This window comes from Pelodiscus sinensis, chromosome 3 (assembly GCF_052426305.1).
Source record: "Pelodiscus sinensis isolate ZL-2025 chromosome 3, ASM5242630v1, whole genome shotgun sequence".
Lineage (NCBI taxonomy): Eukaryota > Metazoa > Chordata > Testudines > Trionychidae > Pelodiscus > Pelodiscus sinensis.
The window spans coordinates 202,287,723-202,302,510 of NC_143054.1; the positions used below are offsets into that span (position 1 = coordinate 202,287,723).

The 14,788-nt window shown below is 56.1% G+C and overlaps 1 protein-coding gene across 9 annotated transcripts in view; it reads left to right on the top strand.

The window, feature by feature from the left end:
- SLC8A1 (solute carrier family 8 member A1) overlaps nucleotides 1–14,788 on the top strand; it is a 308,938-nt gene that overhangs the window by 14,349 nt on the left and 279,801 nt on the right. For 2 of the 9 annotated variants that reach the window (XM_089777613.1, XM_075925822.2), the window contains exon 1: nucleotides 13,420–13,624. The exons of 2 other annotated variants lie outside the window; for them this stretch is intronic. The gene's annotated coding sequence lies outside the window, so the exon portion shown is untranslated. Of the gene's footprint in view, nucleotides 1–13,419; nucleotides 13,625–14,788 lie in introns of those variants that run through there. 5 more of the 9 variants (XM_089777616.1, XM_075925816.2, XM_089777617.1 and 2 more) reach the window with 4 other exon arrangements.

Below are 14,788 nucleotides of genomic sequence, written 5' to 3' on the forward strand. Positions count from 1 at the left end.
AGGCTAGGACTATAACAGAGTTTAAAGAGAAGTTAGATCATTTCATGGAGTTTAGGACTATAAAAGGCTATTAGCCAGGGTATAGAAATGGTGTCCCTGGCCTCTGTGTGTCAGAGGGGGGAGAGGGATGGCAGGAGGCAAATCGCTTGATCATTGTCTTCGGTCCACCCTTTCTGGGGCACCTGGTGCTGGTCACTGTCGGCAGACAGGCTCCTGGGCTAGATGGACCTTTGGTCTGACCCAGTATGGCCGTTCTTATGAACCCACCACCCACCCCTGAGTTTGCTAGTATTGGCCACCATGTCTTTGGGCAGACTAACCACATTCTGATCTTCCAGCCATACTGAGAGATGTACACTTCCCCCTTTCTGAACCAACTAAACAGCAGACAGTGACATATCTTCCTTCAGAGGCTACTTCTAAGCTTTCTGCTCAGATCACGGTGTGGCAAGGGTGACATTAGGAATGCCCGGTGTTACCTTTTGGCCTGAAAGCAAAACTAAAGGCAAAAACCTTGTACTGTACTTCCAAGCTCAAGTCAGCAAGCAGCAGCTGGATTTGCTGTTAGTATGATGAGGTTGCCAACACACACAAGTTAATAGTAATAGATGCAGACCACAGGATGCTGGTGATCCTTGGCATTAGCCCGTGATTTGGCCAGACATTTTACACTGCTGAGAAATGCACAGAGCAGAATATTTCTAACAATAACACTGGATGTGAGAGACAAGTGTTTGTTTTACTCTGAACAGTAATTCATCCCATATGGTCCTTTAAGCCATGGTAGATGTTAAGCCATTTGGGCCTGAGATTTATTGTTTGGGGGTGACCTCTTGGGCTGTATAAATGCACTGGGCTTTTCCTGCTTATGGAACACTAGCTCATCAAAACGAGGTGCTGAAAGTGCCCCGGCATCCCGGCACGATGCCTGATTCAGAAGTAGGAGAAAGACTCTGCATTGCCCTAGCTCCAGTTAGGCTGCAAGGGCTTCCCCCTCTCCCCTTTCCCAGAATGATGATGTTTACTTGTCTGTGCTGCCTCTCTGCCAGCCTTCAGAAGCAACCCACATGTGAGAGTAAGGTCCTGGCACTGGAGAATCTGTGACCTATCTGAAAAGCGAATGTCGCTTTAACTTCCAGCATTTATCTTCCCTGGTACTTTCTCATGGTGCAGCAACGTCAAATCACTGAGGAAACCTTATCATAAGCTCCCAGTCCATTTTCATAGCTAGCTCAGCAGATGGCAGCGAGAGGAGCCGGATCTCCTTCGTGTGTTAATTACTGGGTGAAAGGCCTGCAACAGACAGTCAGGCAGCTCTCAAGAAGTACTAACAGAAAAGAAATGACGCCATTGCCGTTTGTGGTGTTTCATACCTTTCCTCTAACACTGAGAGTTTCAGCAACACTTTTTCCTACAGTAAATGCATGAGCTGTGAGAACTGTCACAAAGCCCGTGGGAAGCGACTAACAGCATTGTTAAGCTGAGGCAAAGAATCCAATTGATCTCCAGTTCTGGCCTGCAGCTTTCGGAAAGGTTCAGCACCCTGCGCCACCAGGCTGGTGTGCGTCACACCGCCGATCCCTAGCACATGGCCGTACTCTGCGTTCGGATGGAGCTAGTCTCTGCTGCGGGTGAATGCCTGAGACATTCACCTTGTTGAAAAATACGTTAGCCACCAGATTTCAACCCTTCCGCCGCCCCTGTTGAAAACCTCATTTGATAAACAGGTAGAGCCTTTCCTGTCTGTCCTCTCCAGGGCAGCAGTGCCGTTCAGTCTGGCTAGCAGGGGCTCAAATGAATGTGTAAGATCAGCAGTACACAGGGTCCTCAGCAGAGACTGAAACACCAGGCCTGTGACCTCATCCTCCCCTGACAAACACCGGCTACGCGGCATACTTGACCTGTGCACACTGCTGTAGCAACGGTGGGAGAGCAGCCTGTGGTGTGCAGGGTGTCTCCTTGTCAGACAGAAGAAAGTTTTTCATGGAAGTGCAGGGTTTGTCACTGACAGTGGAAATACGCTTGCTGGGGGAAGGAGGAGGGAGCCAGGGCATGCTAACAAGATGTACTAACTGCATTTCCAGTGAGGGACCTCACACTTACCCTTAGTCCCTGTTGCTTTTTTTAAATCTGGAATCTAATCTGGACATGTGGGCTCTACAAAGGTATATTATATGCTGCAGAGATTCAGTGCCCTGCCCTCTATTGGTAAGGTCTGAGAGCACAGCTAATTATTGATTGATTACAATTTTTAAAATTGTCTCTGACATTTTCTCTGGCAATGAAGTTTATCCATTAGCTACCAACGGCAGCACCATCTTTCTGTAATGACAAATAATGGTTTAAACTTACCCGACATTCTAATGTATAAATACAGAGAAACCTGTTGTGCCGGATCTCTTCAAGACTCCTCTCTTTACTATTGGATAAATACAATGTTTTTTAAGATACTTGCTGACCAGAAAATGTCAGAGCCCCAATGCCAGACAGTTTTGGTGCAGAATATTCAGAGGGCATAAAAATCAACACTGTCACACACAGGGGCTACGTCTACACTGCAGGCTTTTTGCACAAGAGCGTGTCCACACGGCCATGTGCTTTTGTGCAAGAGCATCCATGGCAGTGTGGACGCTCTCTTGCACAAGAAAGCTCTGATGGCCAGCCACAGTGTTGCCCATCCACACTGCCTTTTTGCGCAAGAGCTCTTGTGCAAGAGGGCTTATTCCCCATCAGAAGAGGAATAACTCTTGCTCAAGAAGCCCTCTGTTCCGATGCTTTACTGTAAATTTACTTGTGCAAGAACGCACGTGCAGTGTAGACACTCGGCAAGTTTTTGTGCAAGAACAGGTGTTCTTGCGCAATAAGCCTGCAGTGTAGACATAGCCTAGAAGGCCAGATAGATGCAAAGGAAAACAGGATTTGATGCCCCATTTTGGGTGCATCTACACAACAGGGCTTAACTCGAAATAAGCTACGCAAATTTAGCTGTGTCAATTGTGTAGCTTATTTCAAAATAGCATATTTTGAGTTTTGGTGCTGTCTACACAGCACTTATTTCAAAATAAAGCACTCTTCCTCTGGCTTCCCTTGCTCCTAGTACAATGTCGGTTACAGGAGTCGGAGTAAGATGTCCTCCAGCCTGACAGTTTTTTGACATTACAACAAAATAACTGCTGGCTGTGTAGATGTGGACTGTGTTATTTTGGAATAATGTTGCTGGGTAGACATAGACTTTTAGTCCATTTCAGAAACTATTTCAACTTTAACAAAGGAATCATGATAAAGAACTTCCATCGAAAAAACAGCGTTTAAAAAACTTCTTACAATTCACTAGAATTTTTAATAAAAAATCTTGTAATAACATCAATAGACATAATTTTATGCAGATGTGTAAACAGAAATATCTAAGAGCATCCAGTGCCATGTGTCACCTCCATTGCATTGTACATAAAGCTGAGAAAGGGGGACTATTGTCCAGGAAAAGTAAATAGCGTCCATTATTTTTGCTGTTACTAGATACTAATTCATATTCTACTGCCATTGCTTTTTTAGTTGAACATTCTCATGATTGCTCGTTATCGGAATGTTTCTGAAATGCTTTAGCAAAATCCATATGCCTATTTCTGAATTGAAATGGAGTAAAAAAGGCATTTTTACCTTTACATAATTTTTTCAACTTTTATGCTCTATGGACAATACAAAAATGGCTGAATGCTTAGGGAGTGATTTTCCATAACAATAGAAAATATCTGACCCTGTCAGTAAGGACATGCTTGACTTAACCTCCCTAACTTAAAATAGCCTGGTTGGTTATCTTTAAACATGCCTTGGTGTGTAGATCTCAAAGAATGCAACAAAACGAGACAGGTCTAAGACTCTGACCTTAGTAATTATGATGTTCTGCAAGTACAAACGTCCTAAGTTCATCTTGAATCCCTACTTCAAATCTCTGTAGTGAATTTTATTTGCCAAATGTTGCCTTTCTTTTTGCCCATGTCTTATCTGCCAACTCAGATTTTTATTAATTCCTTCCTTGTTTGAAAAAATGTCTCCAGCTTGTTCACCAAGTATTTATTTTGGCCCAGTCCTGTGAAGGCTGGAGCACATGATTAGCTTTGCCTAACAGAGTAGTCCCACTGGCACCCGATCCGGCTAAGCACGTGCATCATTCATCGTATAAGTGGCCAAGAGGAGTGGTAGGAAGCGCTATCTCCTTGATGGCTCACTGCTAGTTATTCCTGGTGGGTAACTGGTCTCCCGGATCACATGCTGTCGGGTGTTTCTACTCCCTGACTGGGTGAGTGGGGATATGGAAGATGTCAAGTTGGCCTGGCAAACATTTCTGGCACAAAACTGCATCCCAGCACAAATTCCTATGAGCATTTGCGAGATGTTTACTTTCCAGCAGCATTCCAGTGAACTAAAAATGGAGCCGTGGCGACTGACAGCAGCGGAGTCTCTGTCCCAAGAGTCCCAGAGCCTTCTTCGTGAAGGAGCCCCAGGCTGGAGAATTAGTCACTGATGAAATTCACCAGGCCTGTCAAACAACCCCCAAAGTGAGAGAGCGGCACAGCCTGTGCGAAGGCAGCTCAGCCTGCCGACAGGCCTCGGTTTGCTCCCAGCCCCGCTTCAACGTGCAGCTGGACCTGCTTTGCTCACTGCCCAGCAGCTCTAGCTCTTTGGTAACTGATAGGCCTCTTTTAGGCCTCTTGAGCATTCACCAACACACAGAGCTAGCCCCATTCGTAGCAGGGAAACTGAGGCACAGAGCAAGTCACGCCTAGGGCCCAGGTTTAACCAGCAAGTTATTGCAGAGTCTGGCTGAGCTGCCAGGCCTTCCATGGCCTAACCCCGTTTGCTGTGTGCTCAGCCTCACTACCATGATCAGCTGGGGCCCACAGCTTGTGCTCTGCCTGCTGCGCAGGGGACCTGCCCCCGTGTGTTTCAGCTCATGGCAAGTGAAGTGTCACAACCGTGCGGCCGAGCATTGCAGCAGAAGCACCCAGCGAACGCGCGGCAGGGGTGTGTGGGTGTCAGGCCGTGGGCGGGTGAATGGGCTGTCCGTGGCAGAGTGGGGGTTGAGTGAAAGAGAGTCGGGGAGACAGTCAAGCCCCACCCCACCTCAGACCTGCTCAGCCCCTTGCCTTGTGCAATCATCTGGCTGCCCAATGGACCCAACCATAAAGCTCTGCTTGTCCTATGCCCCCTGGAAGTGCTGCCCCCCAACTCATCCCCTCCTTCGTGGGAGTTTGAGATGGGAGCAGGCAGAGACAGCAAAGGGGAAGCCTGTGAATGCACTACGCCCTCCAGTGCCCCACAGAAAGACAGTGTCTGCGTTCCCTCAGCAGGAAATGGCTCCCCTGCGTCAGAAGCTGGAAAGCTCCCGGGAAGAACAGGAGCTCGTGAGGGGAACAGACTCTCAGGGCAGAGAGCCGGGGATTGCACCATCTGCAGTAGGAAACAGCCCCTGTGTGCCGCACACCCCAGACGGGGCTTGGCTTGCCAGGGAAACGTAGCTGAGTGTTGCTAGCTCCTACAGCTTCACTAGGCTCCTGGAGGGGTGCGGAGCTCAACTTCCACTGGAAGACAAGGGATGTTTCGCCCCCTGTGGCGGCCGAGAAAGCTCGGAAATGAGGCTTCCAAGCCAGAGGTGAGCAAACAGAAGCGTGAAACGTGAATTCTAAGGTAAGCGTGTGGCTTGGAGGCTGGACTCCCTCTTTCGGAATGCCCAGGGCGCGCCGCACGGCTCCTCACGCCCACGCGGCCACGGCTGGGGCTGGCTCATCCCTCGCTATGGCTCCCAGTGCCGGGCCTCATGCTGCTAGAGCCAGTGGCGGCACCTCCCCCTGCTGCTCAGACCGATCTCCAGGGCCCATACAAAGGTGTAGAGCCCACATGGGGCGGCAGACACCCCTGAATCGCCAGTGTGCTGCACTAGCCCACAGCAGACTTGAAGAAATGATCTGGAGGGCTTCCATGGAACAAATGGCACCCGACCATCTCAGATGACTTCAAACCGCTGACACACAAAAGCCAGAGGTCCAGAGAGAAATCCACTCCAAGGCAGCAGAGAGCCTGTAACCCAGGAGGGAGAATTCACAGGCACGTGAAAGACAGTGGAAGTCGAAGGTAGACTTCTGTCTTGTACACAGTGCAGTTTCATTTCTCAGAAAATGTCTCCCATATGTTCTTCCCGCGGCGTCAATCTGTTTTCTCTGTTTCTCTGGCTTTCAATTATAATCATTCACAGAACCTCCCCAGCATTTCTTGCCCTAACGCTCGCTGCCTGCTTTGCCTGCGATGCATGACTTACCTGCTTTATTGTATAGCACGGGCAAGAGAAATATTAGTGGGTCATAAATCCTTGAAATATCCCGGAGGTTCCTACAGAATTTCAGGCAGGCACAGCTAGGGAGAGCCAGCCCCTGCCCCAAGCAGCCTGCAGTCCAAAGAGTCAAGACAGCCAAGGGCAGAAGAAATAGGCTGCTATTGTCTTGGTTTTACAGGCAGGCCGTTGGGGCACCCAGCTTCCTTGAGTCCTCCTGTCCTGCTAGTTGTCTGTCCATGTGCTGCCCTTTCCTCCAGTCCCCTGCTTGTCCTGCTGTGGGCAAAACAGCACATCCCTGTTCTGTGTTCCTAGTGCAGCAGTGCCCTGGGGCACAGACCCAACGGGGCCCCCCGGGGCAGATGCGGAGCAAACCGCGTCCCTGGCCCAGCAGCACTAACGCAAGTCTCTGAAGAGCTGGTAGCCAAGGGGGAGCGCAGGGAAGCAGTGGCAGCCCAATACCCGGACTATTTGTACCTGCACGTTTACACTACCATGTGGTGAGGTCAGGCTAGTGGATCGCGAGACCTTCTGTCAATCAGATCTGTGGATTAGCATGAACCCTCCCCATCGGCCTCTGCCCCAGGCACCGTTAGGGGCCAAAGCCTTTTAGGCCCATGGAGAGGCATGAAGGGACGGAGAGCAGCCTTACGGAATGGCCCCAGGAGAGCGTCCCAGGTCGCAAAGGGGCCCATGGCATCGAGGGAAGATGCTGACACAGGAGAGGTGTGGCAAGGCAGAGAGGGGAGCCAGAGCGGACAGGTCAGGAGGAAAAGAGCAGCCAGGGTCTTGGAAGAAGAGAAGAAGCTTGAACCTTTGATGTAGCATCAGCGCTGCAGTGGACGGAGGGGATGGCAAGGGCTGGTCTGTTTTCCCTGGGCTCAGGGGGCGTTATGGCACCAGGGAGCCTAGAGCTGATGTTTTCAGGACCGGAGAGCAATTCCACCTGCAGAAGCACCTTGCTTTGGAGAGCCCTTTCCCGTGCTGTGGCCGAGAGGTCTGCTTCAGAGTCTGTGCTTCAGACTCTCAGCCAGCCTCCTTGGTTCGGGAATGCAAACAGGGCGCTCCCACGCAGCTGTCTGAGGCCTGCCCCTTCTCATTCGCAGGGACAGGATGATTTCCCCTGGGCGAGCTCTTAGTTCCAGGGCAAACGTCTGTGTGCAGAAGGCTGAATTGCCTCTGTAATGAGCAGCGAGGGCCATGCTCTCCCTTCGATCCCCCCGGCTCTCTTGCTGGTGTCATCAAGGACTCTGCAAAAGAGCAAGTGCAGACCCTGGCCCAGGGTAGCAACTGAGCAGCAGCTGCAGACAGAAACCTTGGCAGCTCTCTCAGCACTTTGCCACAAGCCTGCTGGGAGCTGGTCATTTAATTCAAGCCCCAGCTCCTGGAGTCAGGTGATTGTCAGCATCTCGGCTTCTTTAAAAAAGTATGTTTCTAGTCCTGGTTGCAGAGAAAATCTGGCAAATGTGATCCCGGTTCAATGCTCAAGACCCAAAAGGCAAAGAATCGGAGCATCAAGAGCTGTGATCTTTTAAATCTCATGATCTTTCAGCCAACTTCTCCTGTCCCTGGACCCAGGCCAGGGCCTGGGCAGGCAGGCGTGGGGGCATATGCATTTATAGTCCCGTAGCGCTGGCTGATCCATGGAAGAGTGCTGCACAGACTCATAGTAAGAGGCAGTCCCTGTCCCAATGAACTCACAAGCTAAATGGGTTTCAGTGCCCAACCTGCCACCGATTGCCTATATAGCCGTGGCCAATTCACTTAAAGTATCTCTGTCTCAGTTTCCAGTCTCTAAGAATGGAGATACTCCTACTTTTTCCTCCCAGCCTTTCTCTGTCATGTCTCCTCAGGGCTGAAAGCTGCCAATGGAGCCCCCAGGGCAGATCCTTTCTCCTGCTGACTTTGCTGCACCTGCACTCCAAGAGCTAGGGTCAGGGCCTAGCCCGTCTCTCACTAGGTGCATGTGGAGCACTCAGCACACTGGGGCCTTCATCTTGTTCAGCACCTTTAAGCACCAGTGTAATGCAAAGGCCAGATGCAATGCCACCGTGTTGGTTTCTAAGAAGCTCATGAAGGGTTCATGTATTAGGATTTTCTGCAGTTCCTTCCCATCACCGTGTGACCCCCTGGCAGGCGGCCCAGGAGAAGCGAAGTGCAGAGACAGGCAGGCGGGGAGTGGCTGTGCACACAGACAGAGGCTGTTCTGAGGGGAGTGCATTGGCCGCCGATGGGCATGGGACAGTCAGAGGCTTGGGCTCTAGAAGACTTGTGCACCACGTTGAGCAAAAGGGCAGGAAAGTAGGTCAGTGACCGTAACTGTAAGAAAATAGGAGGCTTAAGGGAGAACTCCATTGCTGGCATCTCGTTCAGCTCTGAGATTGGTTGGGTCCTGTTGTGCATGCAAGGCTTTGCCAAATGTGTGTCAAGGATAATGACTTATTGGCTTGGCTCATTCGTTTGCTGTAATATTACATCAAGCAAATAAGAGGTCTTACTTTGCTGACAGGGCGGGGTGGGGGTCTAGGGAGAGCTAGCTAGCTAGATCCCATCCCATCCCACGGATGTCAGGACAGGCATTTCTATAGCACCTTGCACACTGTGGACACCGCCAAAGCCAAACAACGATACCAATGAATCCTTTGTCTCCTTTCTTAGGACTAGTAGAATAACGTGCCCTTTGTGGAAGAGCACTAACTCCTGGTACATGGGATGATGTTCCCTCACTATGCATCTTTACGATGGTGGCAGCAAGAGGCACAAGAGGAATTGTGGTTCCCTTTGTTCTAGGCGCTTCGCACACAGAGACGTTGCAAGGGAGTCAAATATGGGGAGAGAGACACATACAAGTGCACTCACTCAGCTGCTGAATTACTTAGGGCAGAGGAGGCCAGTGAGAGGGCCACATGAGTGGGCCTCTTTCATCTCAGGGGCCACAAGATTGTCATAACCAAGGTGGCTCCCAGGCTCGTTGCGCTTGCGTCCCTAGACTTCGTGGGCTGTGCCGATTGGCCCATAGCAGTGCTGCAGAGGGAGCACGGCTCTGACAGCCAGTGTCGGGTGCGATCAGCCCTCACCTCACTTCACATGCCCTTGCTGTACGTGCGTGTCACTGTAGTAATTCTGGTAGGCCAGCAACCCCGTCCGTGGACAATCTTAAACAAAGTATCTCAGTAGTCAAATACAGAACCCCAGGGTGGCCCATGCTTTGTAGATTTCCCACCGCTGATTTAGGGGGTGTGCTTAGTCTGGGAACTAACTGGCAGGCTGTAAGTGATCTGGCGCAAACCCTGACACGCAACAAGGGAAACATTAATAACCGGGGTGTTCCGCAGCACTTTCATCGGGGGGGGGGGGTCACTGTCGTGTTCCTGTCTCTGTGTGAACCCCTGGGAGGTGGCCCGGGGGAAGCTGGAGCGTGAAGAGCGAAGTGCAGAGACAGGCAGGCGGGGAGTAGCTGTGCACAGGCAGAGGCTGTTCTGAGGGGAGTGCATTGGCCGCCGACCAGCACTGGACAGTCAGTGCCTTGATATTGAAGTGACTGGCCCTGGGGTTCCGTGTGTGGCTGACTTTGATTAGGTATTATTCATAGGGCTGCTCTTGTGAGAAAAGACACCAGGGACACGAGTGCTAATCACGGCCCCGAGCCAGCCAAGGGTTCCATTCCAGCAGGCACCGATGCCCACACGTCCCCTGGAAGCCAATAGACTCTGCACAGCTGCCCCCTTGCCCCTCTCCTCACTTCCCCCTAGAGCTGAGGCCAACAGCCCAGCCCAGCAGTCAGGACCCTGCATGCAGGGTGGGTGGCCAGGACCCTAGGACCAGCCCAGGGTCCTACTGGAGCCCTTGGATCCGGCAACTGAGCAAGACCCTGGGCAAGCAGCAGAGCCCCTAAGCCAGCAGTGGGGCCAGCGGCCAGGACCCCACATGCAGGACTGGTGGCTGGGAGCCTGGGGCTGGCAGCAGAGCCCCTAAGCCAGCAGTGGGGCCAGCGGCCAGGACCCCACATGCAGGACTGGTGGCTGGGAGCCTGGGGCTGGCAGCGGAGCCCCTAAGCCAGCAGTGGGGTCAGCGGCCAGGACCCCCCCATGCAGGACTGGTGGCTGGGAGCCTGGGGCTGGCAGCGGAGCCCCTAAGCCAGCAGTGGGGTCAGCGGCCAGGACCCCACATGCAGGACTGGTGGCTGGGAGCCTGGGGCTGGCAGCAGAGCCCCTAAGCCAGCAGTGGGGCCAGCGGCCAGGACCCCACATGCAGGACTGGTGGCTGGGAGCCTGGGGCTGGCAGCAGAGCCCCTAAGCCAGCAGTGGGGCCGGTGGCCAGGATCCCCCCCATGCAGGACTGGTGGCTGGGAGCCTGGGGCTGGCAGCGGAGCCCCTAAGCCAGCAGTGGGGCTGGTGGCCAGGATCCCCCCATGCAGGACTGGTGGCTGGGAGCCTGGGGCTGGCAGCGGAGCCCCTAAGCCAGCAGTGGGGTCAGCGGCCAGGACCCCCCCATGCAGGACTGGTGGCTGGGAGCCTGGGGCTGGCAGCGGAGCCCCTAAGCCAGCAGTGGGGTCAGCGGCCAGGACCCCACATGCAGGACTGGTGGCTGGGAGCCTGGGGCTGGCAGCAGAGCCCCTAAGCCAGCAGTGGGGCCAGCGGCCAGGACCCCACATGCAGGACTGGTGGCTGGGAGCCTGGGGCTGGCAGCGGAGCCCCTAAGCCAGCAGTGGGGCTGGTGGCCAGGACACTGGGCAGCAGGGGTGTGGGGCTGGAACTCTGATGCAAATCCTAGGGGTGCTGCAGCACTCCCTGCACCCCACCTGCAGGCATAGTGACTCCTGGTGGGACTCAGGGGGTGCAGATGCCCCCTCCGTGCCCCTCTGGGCAGGGGGATGATGTACGCACCAGGGCTGTCCCTGTGTGTTTGGTGATATAGGATGCTGACCTCTGACCTTTCAGGGCACTAGATCCTAGTGGCAGAGGGCTTGGGCTTGTTTTACGCCACACCCAGCAATCCCCAAAGAGTAAACAAACCCACCAGCTCCATGTCCTCATTCCAGAGCTGTGCAGCAAACGTACAATTGTGTGGGCAGCATTGCCAGGCTGGGGCTGGCCTGGGATGCAACAGCAAAGTTCGGGGCGGGGGCAGAGCGGAAGCTGGTCTAATGGTGGCATTGGGTAATTCTCCTCACCATGCCTGGGAGTGAAGCAGGAGCCCTCCCTGGCTTTGTGTTTCAGCTGCACTGGGGTGTGCAAGTTACTCCTGCATCTTGGGGAGCGCCCGTGGAAAAGGGGCTGCCTACGGGGTGGAGCTTGCAGACACAACAGATGCGACTGTCCTTGCCGGAGCTGACAGCCAGAGCAGGAAGCATTTGCCCCAGCCTGTCCCTTTGAGATGCTGCAGAACAGGGCAGAAACCATCAGCCAAACCAAGCAGCCACGAGCTTCCCTGGGCCAGCTGACGGCTCTTGGGGAGAGCCCTGTTCACATGCTGCTTTGCAGGGGCGCATGGCTGTAGAGTTGGGTGGTAGCGCACGTAGCTCGAGAGCTGCGCTGCCCCTTCACACGCCCAACAAAGCACTGTGTTAGGATACAGAGCTGAACGTAAGAGCGGCCAGAGTGGGTCCTGTCTGCCCACAGTGGCCAGTGCCAGGTGCCCCAGAGGGAATAACAGAAGAGGGCAGTTTCGAGTGACCCATAACAGAAGAGGGCAGTTTCGAGTGACCCATCCCAAGTTCTCAAAGTCAGAGGCTGAGGGACACCTGGCTGTAAGGTTGCATCCCTGCCCATCTTGGCTAATGGCCACTGAGGGAGCTAATCTCCATGCCAGAGGCAGCAGTGACAGTAACTTATAGTTCCTTACAGGTGCTGTCCTATTGCAATCCAGGCCCTGCCAGCTCTTTAACTAGCTCCCTGCCGGCTCCTGCTGCAACTCAGCCAGCTCTTGCCAGAGCTGCGCACAGGGAGGCCCCGCTTACTGTCCCCTCCAGTGAAGAGCTGTGGCCAGACACGGCTCTTGCAGTTCACACGGGCTAGCTGACTCGCTCACTGGGCACAAGGCCTGTGCTTACTCTGGAAGAGGCATGGCAAGTGAGGCAGGCTGGTGGAATGGGAAAAGCCCTGGCCTGGAAATTGGCCAACTTTGGTCAGTTCCCTGCCCTGCCGCTGACTTCTCCATAGGGTCTCTACCGTCTGCCTTAATAACAACTGGTGGCCCCCTGGTTCTGTCTGTCTGTCTGGGTAACCACAGCCCCATGGCTCTGGAGAAGGGCAGCTGCTTCCCTCTCTCTGGTCACACCAGTAGGGTCCTGTGCTGTACCGCAGCTCACTGCATCCATGTTGGCAGAGGCGGCTACCTGGGACAGGCGATGGATGCCTACAGATTGGAGCGTTCTACAGGCCAGTGCCACAAAAACCCCTTTCTGAGAGCACTTTCCCTGGGGCCCAGCCCGGAGAGTGCAGGGACGGAGCGAGGTCCTCACAAGTCCCTCCAGCCTTGCCTCTCCTTCCTCCACTCACCTGGTTCCCTGGGGTGCTAGGACATTTGGGGAGCGGTGCTGAGAGACAGTGACCTAGAGTGAAACCCCAGTATGTGATGGAAAGCACGTCCAGCCAGGGGTGATCAGCGCATCTGCACCCCCAGGTCCAGCCCCAGTGCCGTGCTCTGCCCCCCTTCTAGTCCCCCACCATGCTCTGCCCCTCCAGGACCAGCCCCCTACCATGCTCTGCCCCCCTTCCAGCCCCACTGCCATGCTCTGCCCCCCTTCCAGCCCCCCACCATGCTCTGCCCCTCCAGGACCAGCCCCCCTACCGTGCTCTGCCCCCCTTCCAGCTTCTCTGCCATGCTCTGCCCCCCCCAGGTCCAGCCCCCCTTCCATGCTCTGCCCCCTTTTCCAGCCCCTCTGCCAGGCTCTGCCCCCCCTCCCGCGTCCAGCCTCCCTGCCACGCTCCGCTAGCTGCCAGCCCCCCTGAACTCGTCCGGCTGGGACCGCCCGGCGCGGGGTCCGGCTTAGCTGCCAGCGGCCAGGGCGGGGCTCCGCGGCACGGGCGTGCGGAGGCGAGGGGGCGAGGCCGGGGACCGGCCGGGCGGCTGGCAGCGCGGGGGGCGGGCCTGGCGCTGATAAGAGACGCTGGCGCGGAGCCAGCCCCGCACTAGCAGCAGCAGCAGCGGGGAGGGGAGACGGGCACCGCCGGGCGCGCTGCGCAAAGCTGCCGGCACCGCCGCTGCCCCGCCCGGGCGCACGAAGGAGAGAAGGCTCCTGCCCCGCATGCCCGCGGCTGAGCCCCTGCGCCGGCTCGGGCGCTCGGCGGACGCCAGGTAGGAGCCGCTCGGGCGGGCGCAGGTGGCCTGGCGGGGAGGGGGCGCGGGGAGCTCGCCAGCCGAGGCCGTGCGCTCCGGCCGGCGCCGGGTTTGTATTTCCCTCCCTCCCGGGGCTACGCGGCTGCAGCGGCGCAAAGAGCGGGGCCGGGGGACGGAGCCGGCGCGCTCTGGGCTGGGGTTGCCGCAGGGGGGGCGCGGGGGACCCAGCGCGCTTGCCGGGCCGCTGGCTGCGGGGCTGGGCGGGGCGGTGGCGGCCCCCGCTCGTATCCTCCGAGCCGGCGAGCGCGGAGCCTCCCGAGGCATCTCTCCGCGCCGCCCGGCTCTGGCTGGGGAGAGCGGAGCAGCCAGGTCCAGCGACGCGCCAGGCTCCCCGAGGCTGAGCCCGGCTCGGACCCCGCCGCCCGGAGCAGGGAGGCGAGAACTGGGGCGGGAGCTGCTGTGGGCCCGAGGAATCCCGCCCCGCCTGGCAGCCCTAGCCCGGGAGGGACCAGCCCCTCCGGCCCGGCTGTGGATTCCGCGCAGGAGCGGGGCCAGGGCCCGGGCCCGGGTCTCCGGGTGCTGAGCTGCTGCATTGAGCGCGGCGCGCTCAGGCGCGTGTTGATTTGTGCCCTTGTCTTTGCAAGCGAGCCGCCATCCCTGCCCCGGGGGTAATTAATCCGGGTCCCCGGGCAGGGGCGATAATCTGCAGCCTTGGTTAAGCCCTTCTCCTCCTTCCGGGCGAGAGGGGCTCGGCCCTGCGGGGGGAGGCGCTAAAAGCCCGGGCCCCCAGGCTCTGTCGCCGCAAGCCTGGCTGGCTCTCGCCTGACGCTCCTTGGAGCGGCGATCTCCAGCCGGGGGTGCCCGGAGGGTGAGCTGCCCTAGGAGCAGGGACATGCCCAGGTCTGGACACGAAAGCTGCGGTAAAACCGCCAGGCAGCAGGTGTGCGCCGGGTTTCCCCCTTTCCCGGAAAGCCCCTTGCCCGCCCCGGCTGGTGAGACCCGCTAGCCAGGCTTCCCCAGGTGTGATTGGCTTGGAAGTGCACTCGAGCCCGTCTCCTTTGCTTGCCGGTCACGTTCTCCTGCTTCTTTCCAACCGGCCAGGGACCCCTTTAGCTTAGTGACCCGTGGGACTTTCCCAGCGCTCCAGCCGCTGGGGTTTTCAGAAGACCCTGCTGCCTGCCT